Genomic DNA, 9,838 nt, shown 5'->3' with positions numbered 1-9,838 from the left:
ATTATACACAGAAATGAACTGAGGTCTTACACTGGTAATGCTGGGAAGATGCTGTGTCAATTTTACTTGAAACGAAGAACGTGGTTATTTAAAGAAAAAAATATCAATAAAATATGAGAAATAACAAGTGGGACTTTTATTTAACTGCCAACACTTCAGAGAAATGACACTCGTGAATGAGGTACAGGCTTTGATGTCGCTGTGTTTTTAATATGATATTGGTCTTGTAAATCTTTCTGGACAGAAAGCGATTTGGAAGATGGATCTAAACAGTAATAGCAAATATTTATTAGTTTATTTGCCAAAGTTAAAAAAAAATAATAATGACATACACAAACTTACTTTTCAATTTATTCTATTGGCAAAAATGAGCTGTATAGGTCTGAACATAACCATTGCTTATTATTGGCACGTCTCCGAGGTTCAAAATATTAAATTGAGCAATTCATATATTTCTCAAATGAGCGACGCAAGTGCGACTGTAGCTGTGCTAAGACGGATTTTAAGTTATCCAGGCTTGTGTCCATCTGTCTTAAGACCATCTTGCCCTACTTTTTGGACCTACTTTTACATTTACAGATTTTAAGCTTTATTGGTGGAAGAAGTCAGAGTCAGGCAAAAGCGGCTCCTGATCTCTTGATAAAACCAATGATCTTCTGTAATCACGGGGGAGGAAGTGTTACACGAAAGATGGAGTTCTTATGATAACTTGTTTGGAGTTCTTATGATAACTGTCACGGAGTTCCTGGAAAACGTTACGGATTTCTGTGGAAAACTTTTTGTATATACTTGGAGAACTCGCGTAAAAAATGGTTATTTTTAACTTTAAATGGGGAGTTTGAGGAGCTAAATGAAACTTTGATAATTAAGCTTGCCCTACATATTGTATTTTGTTTCAGAAAAAATCGTTAAGTCCATATTTTGTCGCCTTTTAAAAAAAATCTGGTAGTTTTTGAGAAAAATTACCAAATTACTTGCTAATTCGTACATATTGACCTTTTCATTTGTGATCTTCTTCGTTGCTATACTTAATTACCTAATAATTATGGAGAGATGCAAACATAAAGCCCGGGCTAATAAATTTATACCCGACTTTTCAAATGTTACGGAGTTCTTGCGATAACTCAAAATATGTCCTGGAGTTCTTATGATAACTTTTGTTTCTGCCAGTGTGTTTTGTGCTTAATCACGGCACGTTTAAGCGTATTTTTATTAGTCAATAAGTGTGTAAATCCTTATGAAGCATGGTACGCTTATCATTTGCAAAATAATTTGAAATAGTTCGTTACACATAAACAATAAGGGTATAATCAATTGTATTTTACTATCAACGAGTTCTTTGCGCAAATATATATTTTTATTATAAACTATTAGGATCAACTGAGTGACCTTTACAAAGATTATTTAGTTTCTTTTGGTAGGGAGAGTTTGGTGGGTCCATGCACGTGAAAATCGTGGATTTCATACATGTAATTTTACAACGGAAAAGAATGGTGTGATATTTACATGCTGGAGAAAGGATTAATTACATAGTTAAAGGTGACTAGTATAAATGTTTGCATGATAAGTATTGTCATAAGATACACGTTCATTTAGAAAGAGAAAATGAACCTTGTATTGAGGCTTTGCTACTTTCCTCTATGACATTACTTGTGTTACTAAAATAGAGCAAATAAGAATCCCTACCTAACAAGGCAAAATTGAAAATGTTGAAGGCTCGGTTTGATTGAGCCTGTTCATAGACGGTACTGTCAAGTGCAAACCACCGTCCACGCCCCCTAGCACCGGCTTTAGCAGAATTTAACATTTAAACATAAAAATGGTGTATTTTTAATTTAGATACATCAGCAGATGTGTTCATACGGTGAGTATCATGGAACCTTCAATGTGACATGTTAGTGCCATTCCATTAAAATCGGCGTATGGTTTTGACGTCTTATCTGTGATATGCAGGCTTCATAACCTCAGACCTTCCGCACATTGTTTTCTCGTTTAGTGCACATTGGAACCACCCAAGTAAAAAAATATGCTGAAAAAGTAAAAACTAAAAAATACCACAAACACAGCAATAATGTCGTGCTGAACGATCTTCAATGATCGGAAAAGTTAAATATAATAAGTACAATAAGTTAAACACACTTGCCATACTCTTTCGCAGAAGTGGTGGGTACATCGCAGCGGCGTCGGAGTATAAGGTGCAGAAGCCGTGAATAAAATATGGCCGTTCTCGGTAATTTTACGACTGAATTTTACTTTTAATGTTTTACTGGCAAAATTATATCACATATGTCTTACTTGACATTAAAGAAACGTGTTTATTTTGGTATTTGAAATAATACAAAAAGATGCTGGCGTTCTGCTTAGAACTATTTACCTTCCATTGAAAATTTCATTGGTAGACTATTCTACGTAAAAAGACCTTAGTTCCAGGTTCAACAACAAACAAATAAAAGAGATACTCGTGAAGATTAACAAAACATACTTTATTATTGAATAAAATATGAAGAACAATCTCAGTTTAAAATGTCACTGTGTTATATTATCATACTGAGGAACACCAATTTATAAGTGTATTATAGTTTGGGGACCTTTCTGTCAGAGTTAAATCGTATACATGCACAGTGCGTGTTTAGATATCCCCACTCCAGAGCATGCCCGTAGAGGGGCTCCTTTTTTCTGGGGTTTACTTAATGTGACGACAGATAAATGGACAACGATAGAAATGTCTATTCAGATGCTCATTCTCTGATTACTTATTTTCTTGGGCTTTATATTGCGACAACAAGGGACGTGATTTTATTTTGCATGTATATAAAAACCTAACATTTTGTTAAAATGAAGCTTAGTGTCAGAATTAAGTTAACAACAGTCTTTTAAGTGTCCGGGTTTTTTTCCTCAAGATCGCTGTGGGTTCTGATTTATTGAACACGTTTCATAAAATATTACTACTTTATTCAACCAATGACTTCAATGAATTAAGTCATAGAAAATATGAGAACAAAATATTCTGTTTATCACATTTTCAAAATAAGTATACATGTAGTTTACAGTCTAAAAATATAATGTAACGATAACATTCCATGACGTATTAACGTAGTCAGAATTAAAAATGCTCTAAACTTTGCATGAGAGAAAACCATTCGCCAGACTCGTTTTCAAGTTCACTTTTCTTTTTCAGATAAATTGTAAGGTCTATGTTTCTAATTTTCACCGGCTAACTTCCTCTTTAGTATTTGTAGCCAGTACAGAACCGATTTTTTTTATTTTCTTCTGCTTAAATTGTGACACTCATCGAAAAAAGGGGTTTGAAAATATGTTTGACAACCATTTTTAAATAAACCTATGTAATTTATTTATCTTCGTCCGTATCAATTACAAAACAATAAAATAACCTACTAATTATAAAACATGTCTAATTATAAATAATATTTTTATTACCCATGGTAAAGTGTTTGTTTGCTACAATTCAATAAGGGAATGCCACATTTTTCATTTAGCTTTTAAGGAATTATAAAACGGAATTATACCATAAGAGTGTGTAAACATCAAAGATTAGATACTTGTTGCATTTAATGTTAATTAACTTCAATGTTTAAAAAAATATCTCACGATAAATAGCTACTCGAAATTATTTCCTTGATATTGAAAAATCTAACACATTTAATTAAATGTATCAGGTAAGGAGAGTTAGTTGTTCATGCACGTGAAAATCGAAACATTCGGTCATATAATTTTACCATGAAAAGAAAACAGAAGCCATAATATCAATCAAGCAATATACTATAGTAGGGCCGAAACGTCTCGCTGAAAAGGGCCGAAACGTCCAGGGGCCGATTTTTTCTACTGGGGCCGATTTGGTTTGGGGTCGAAACGTCCTGTTTGCGTGTCCGAAGACTGACGGAAAGGGCCGAAAAGTTGCGACCCCAACATATTTATTTTAACAAAAGAACACTTAGAAAAATGTATTGTTGTTTTCTATAATGAAAAGGTCAGAGTTGACCGAGGTTCGGCGAAAAAAACCGGACAATTTTCCCGCTTCACACATTACAGGTCACGTGATCATTTGAGCACAGAAAAAGACCAGTTTAGGAGGGAACGTCGCACGGAGAAGAGGGCAAATGGCGTTCTCTGTTGATTTTGCAGGTGTGTTAATATTTTTACAACTTTATTGTGATTTTTCAGGTATGAACAGTACTGAAAGAAGAAGAAAAAGAAGAAGAGCCTGTTTAGAAGGGAGAGTCGCATGGCGAAGATGGAAGAAATGGCGAAGATGGAAGAAGAAATGGCGTGCAGGTGTGTTGATATTTTACAACTTTATTGTGTCATTTTATTCTTTTATTAACCTATTCTATGCCTTTGTTATATGCCTGTTTAGTTTTATTTTGATGATTTGTATACATTATTGCTCCTGATAATTTAGACACCTGGCCGTTTTATTACCCTGCGCCCACTTGGCTTGCTAGTAATCGTGTTGTTCGACTTCGCGCGAGATAACTTCGGCGTTTTTTGTTTATTTTTTTTATGTTATTTGACAAAATCTCCCTGCGCATTCTCATTATAAATACATTAGGTATTAAAAGGTATAACAAAAAAAGCTTGTCTCTCAGCCGCAGGTTGGCTGTGGGTCCATACTCTCGAGGTTAAAAAGTGTAAAAAGGTATGAAAAAATATGGGCTTTCAGCCGCTGTTTGGCTGGGGGTCCGTACTACATGTACAAAAGATTAAAATAATCTGGTCTCTTAGCCGCAGTTTGGCTGGGGGTCCGTACTACATGTAAAAAAGGTATAAAAAAAATCTGGTCTCTTAGCCACAGGTTGGCTGGGGATCCGTACTACATGTATAAAAAGGTATAAAAAAAATCTGGTCTTTCAGCCGCAGTTTGGCTGGGGGTCCGTACTACATGTATAAAAAGGTATTAAAAAAATCTGGTCTCTTAGCCGCAGGTTGGCTAGGGGTCCGTACTACATGTATAAAAAGGTATTAAAAAAAATCTGGTCTTTCAGCCGCAGTTTGGCTGGGGGTCCTTACTACATGTATAAAAAGGTATAAAATAATCTGGTCTCTTAGCCGCAGGTTGGCTGGGGGTCCGTACTAACATGTATAAAAAGGTATAAAAAAAATCTGGTCTTTCAGCCGCAGTTTGGCTGGGGGTCCGTACTACATGTATAAAAAGGTATAAAATAATCTGGTCTCTTAGCCGCAGGTTGGCTGGGGGTCCGTACTACATGTATAAAAAGGTATAAAAAAATCTGGTCTTTCAGCGGCAGTTTGGCTGGGGGTCCGTACTACATGTATAAAAAGGTATAAAATAATCTGGTCTCTCAGCCGCAGGTTGGCTGTGGGTCCATTAACTCTCGAGGTTAAAACATGTAAAAAGGTATAAAAAAATCTGGTCTTTCAGCCGCAGTTTGGCTGGGGGTCCGTACTACATGTATAAAAAGGTATAAAATAATCTGGTCTCTTAGCCGCAGTTTGGCTGGGGGTCCGTACTACATGTATAAAAAGGTATAAAAAAAATCTGGTCTTTCAGCTGCAGTTTGGCTTGGGGTCCGTACTACATGTATAAAAAGATATAAAATAATCTGGTCTCTTAGCCGCAGTTTGGCTGGGGGTCCGTACTACATGTATAAAAAGGTATAAAATAATCTGGTCTCTTAGCCGCAGTTTGGCTGGGGGTCCGTACTACATGTATAAAAAAGGTATAAAAAAAATCTGGTCTTTCAGCCGCAGTTTGGCTTGGGTCCGTACTACATGTATAAAAAGATATAAAATAATCTTGTCTCTTAGCCGCAGTTTTTGCTGGGGTCCGTACTACATGTATAAAAAGGTATTAAAAAAATCTGGTCTTTCAGCCGCAGTTTGGCTGGGGGTCCGTACTAACATGTATAAAAAAGGTATAAAATAATCTGGTCTCTTAGCCGCAGTTTGGCTGGGGGTCCGTACTACATGTATAAAAAGGTATAAAAAAAATCTGGTCTTTCAGCCGCAGTTTGGCTGGGGGTCCGTACTACATGTATAAAAAAGGTATAAAAATAATCTGGTCTTTTAGCCGCAGGTTGGCGGGGGGTCCGTACTCTCAACATAAAACATGTGTAAAAGGTATAAAAAAAATCTGGTCTGTCAGCCGCAGTTTGGCTGGGGGTCCGTACTAAATGTATAAAAAGGTAATAAAAAATCTGGTCTCTTAGCCGCAGGTTGGCTGGGAGGTGTACTACATGTATGAAAAGGTATAAAATAATCTGGTCTCTTAGCCGCAGTTTGGCTGGGGGTCCGTACTACATGTATAAAAAAGGTATTTAAAAAATCTGGTCTTTCAGCCGCAGTTTGGCTGGGGGTCCGTACTACATGTATAAAAAGGTATATAAAATAAATCTGGTCTCTTAGCTGCAGGTTGGCTGGGTCCGTACTACATGTATAAAAAGGTTTTAAAAAAAATCTGGTCTTTCAGCCGCAGTTTGGCTGGGGGTCCGTACTACATGTATGAAAAGGTATAAAATAATCTGGTCTCTTAGCCGCAGGTATGGCTGGGGGTCCGTACTACATGTATAAAAAGGTATAAAATAAATCTGGTCTTTCAGCCGCAGGTTGGCTGTGGGTCCATACTCTCGAGGTTAAAACGTGTAAAAAGGTATATAAAAAAAATCTGGTCTCTTAGCCGCAGGTTGGCTGGGGTCCGTACTACATGTATAAAAAGGTATAAAATAATCTGGTCTCTCAGCCGCAGGTTGGCTGTGGGTCCATTAACTCTCGAGGTTAAAACATGTAAAAAGGTATAAAAAAAAATCTGGTCTTTCAGCCGCAGTTTGGCTGGGGGTCCGTACTACATGTATAAAAAGGTATAAAATAATCTGGTCTCTTAGCCGCAGTTTGGCTGGGGGTCCGTACTACATGTATAAAAAGGTATAAAAAAAATCTGGTCTTTCAGCTGCAGTTTGGCTTGGGGTCCGTACTACATGTATAAAAAGATATAAAATAATCTGGTCTCTTAGCCGCAGTTTGGCTGGGGGTCCGTACTACATGTATAAAAGATATAAAATAATCTGGTCTCTTAGCCGCAGTTTGGCTTGGGGTCCGTACTACATGTATAAAAAGGTATAAAAAAATCTGGTCTTTCAGCCGCAGTTTGGCTAGGGGTCCGTACTACATGTATAAATTTTTTTTTAAAAATCTGGTCTCTTAGCCGCAGTTTGGCTGGGGGTCCGTACTACATGTATAAAAAGGTATTTAAAAAATCTGGTCTTTCAGCCGCAGTTTGGCTGGGGGTCCGTACTACATGTATAAAAAGGTATAAAATAATCTGGTCTCTTAGCCGCAGTTTGGCTGGGGGTCCGTACTACATGTATAAAAAGGTATAAAAAAATCTGGTCTTTCAGCCGCAGTTTGGCTGGGGGTCCGTACTACATGTATAAAAAGGTATAAAATAATCTGGTCTTTTAGCCGCAGGTTGGCTGGGGGTCCATACTCTCAACATAAAACATGTGTAAAAAGGTATAAAAAAATCTGGTCTGTCAGCCGCAGTTTGGCTGGGGGTCCGTACTACATGTATAAAAAGGTATAAAAAAATCTGGTCTCTTAGCCGCAGGTTGGCTGGGGGTGCGTACTACATGTATAAAAAGGTATAAAATAATCTGGTCTCTTAGCCGCAGTTTGGCTGGGGGTCCGTACTACATGTATAAAAAGGTATTAAAAAAATCTGGTCTTTCAGCCGCAGTTTGGCTGGGGGTCCGTACTACATGTATAAAAAGGTATAAAATAATCTGGTCTCTTAGCCGCAGGTTGGCTGGGGGTCCGTACTACATGTATAAAAAGGTTTTAAAAAAATCTGGTCTTTCAGCCGCAGTTTGGCTGGGGGTCCGTACTACATGTATAAAAAGGTATAAAATAATCTGGTCTCTTAGCCGCAGGTTTGCTGGGGGTCCGTACTACATGTATAAAAAGGTATAAAAAAAATCTGGTCTTTCAGCCGCAGGTTGGCTGTGGGTCCATACTCTCGAGGTTAAAACGTGTAAAAAGGTATAAAAAAAATCTGGTCTTACAGCCGCAGTTTGGCTGGGGGTCCGTACTACATGTATAAAAAGGTATAAAATAATCTGGTCTCTCAGCCGCAGGTTGGCTGTGGGTCCATACTCTCGAGGTTAAAACGTGTAAAAAGGTATAAAAAAATCTGGTCTTTCAGCCGCAGTTTGGCTGGGGGTCCGTACTACATGTATAAAAAGGTATAAAATAATCTGGTCTCTTAGCCGCAGGTTGGCTGGGGGTCCGTACTACATGTATAAAAAGGTATAAAAAAATCTGGTCTTTCAGCCGCAGTTTGGCTGGGGGTCCGTACTACATGTATAAAAAGGTATAAAATAATCTGGTCTCTTAGCCGCAGTTTGGCTGGGGGTCCGTACTACATGTATAAAAAGGTATAAAATAATCTGGTCTCTTAGCCGCAAACTGCTAAATGCAACTTTAATTCTACCATTATAGACCTTTAAACAATACAATTCTTCCATAGTAACCGATGTTGCATTTTGCGCATGCCTATTCTGCGTAGGGCAAAAGCGTAGTAAAATTGAGAACAGAGTATGATACTTTAAGGCTTTAATAGTCGTGATTCCATGTTATGTCAACCAGAAAACAGTAATTTTGGGATGACTTAAAGCGGTAAGTACTTAAAACGTTAATTGATATTTATAGCAGATATAATAAATATGCGGGACTAATAATCCAATGGTCAAAAGGTGCACACAAAAGTCGTCTGTTTAAGGTATCATTAGACGGCATTTTCATCTGTTATTTAAATTTAAACAGCAGCGTGTTAAAGATTAAATTTTATTAACCCTGTATTACAAAATATTACACAATGTGTATTGTACTCCATCTTTTGGATTGGCCAGGCGGTAAGTGTCAAACAGATTGACACGTGACGCGGTTGTTTGTTTCCAGCTATAATATCATTCAACCGGGACGTTTCAGTACCATGACATAGTTAATCAGGTACAATTATGAAAATTGTAATTTAAGTAACATATATATATACCGATCTCATCAATGTTTATTGATTTTGAGAAGTGACAATTAGTGTGACTTGCATTAAAAATATGAGGAACCTGATCAATTGTGTGTTATTTCACTTTCTTTAAAGATTTTTAAAAAAAAAAACTATTTAAAATATATTTATGTGACTTAAAAATTATCTGCTTTGCATCACATTAAAATATGGATAAAATCAGGTAAACTGAACAGTAAAAAAGCATTATCACCGTGTCTGTTCTGACTTTTTTCAGAATGATAATTAACCTCGATTTCATATGTTATAAAATTTCTTTGATCTTTTTATGAACTATTTCAACAATAATTTAGCTGACTCCCATTTGAATAATAGATATAATTCCTCATTTTCTTAAAAAATCTCAATGTCAGGTCAGTGACCGTACGGGGAAATTCTTAAACAATTTCCTTTTCCATGCCTTTGTATCGCAATCTCGGCCACAAAGTTATAAAGGAATCTTTTCTATTTTTGTTAAAAGCTAATTTATACAGTTTTCTACCTTTTACCTTAAACTAACTCGGAATTGTGAACTTCTATATTTCTATGTTATGCTATGCACTTTTTGCCCTATGCAGATCGCGCATGCACGGGAAAATACTACTTCCGATCGATTTTTCATAGCAACGGACCGCGTCATAAAAAGGTCTATACCAAATAATCCAAATTTTGACAACTATACCAATTACATGCATTACAACTCATGATTTCGAAAATTATAAAAATGCACCGCTGTTTATGACAGCCAATTATGTTTATTTCACTTACTATAAATAATAATAAGATCTGTTTTTGCCAATGACA

The sequence above is a fragment of the Ruditapes philippinarum genome, unplaced genomic scaffold, assembly GCF_026571515.1.
Source record: "Ruditapes philippinarum isolate M1 unplaced genomic scaffold, ASM2657151v2 ctg2070_1_1_1_1, whole genome shotgun sequence".
In the NCBI taxonomy this organism is placed as follows: domain Eukaryota; kingdom Metazoa; phylum Mollusca; class Bivalvia; order Venerida; family Veneridae; genus Ruditapes; species Ruditapes philippinarum.
Note: the sequence above shows the minus strand (reverse complement) of the source record.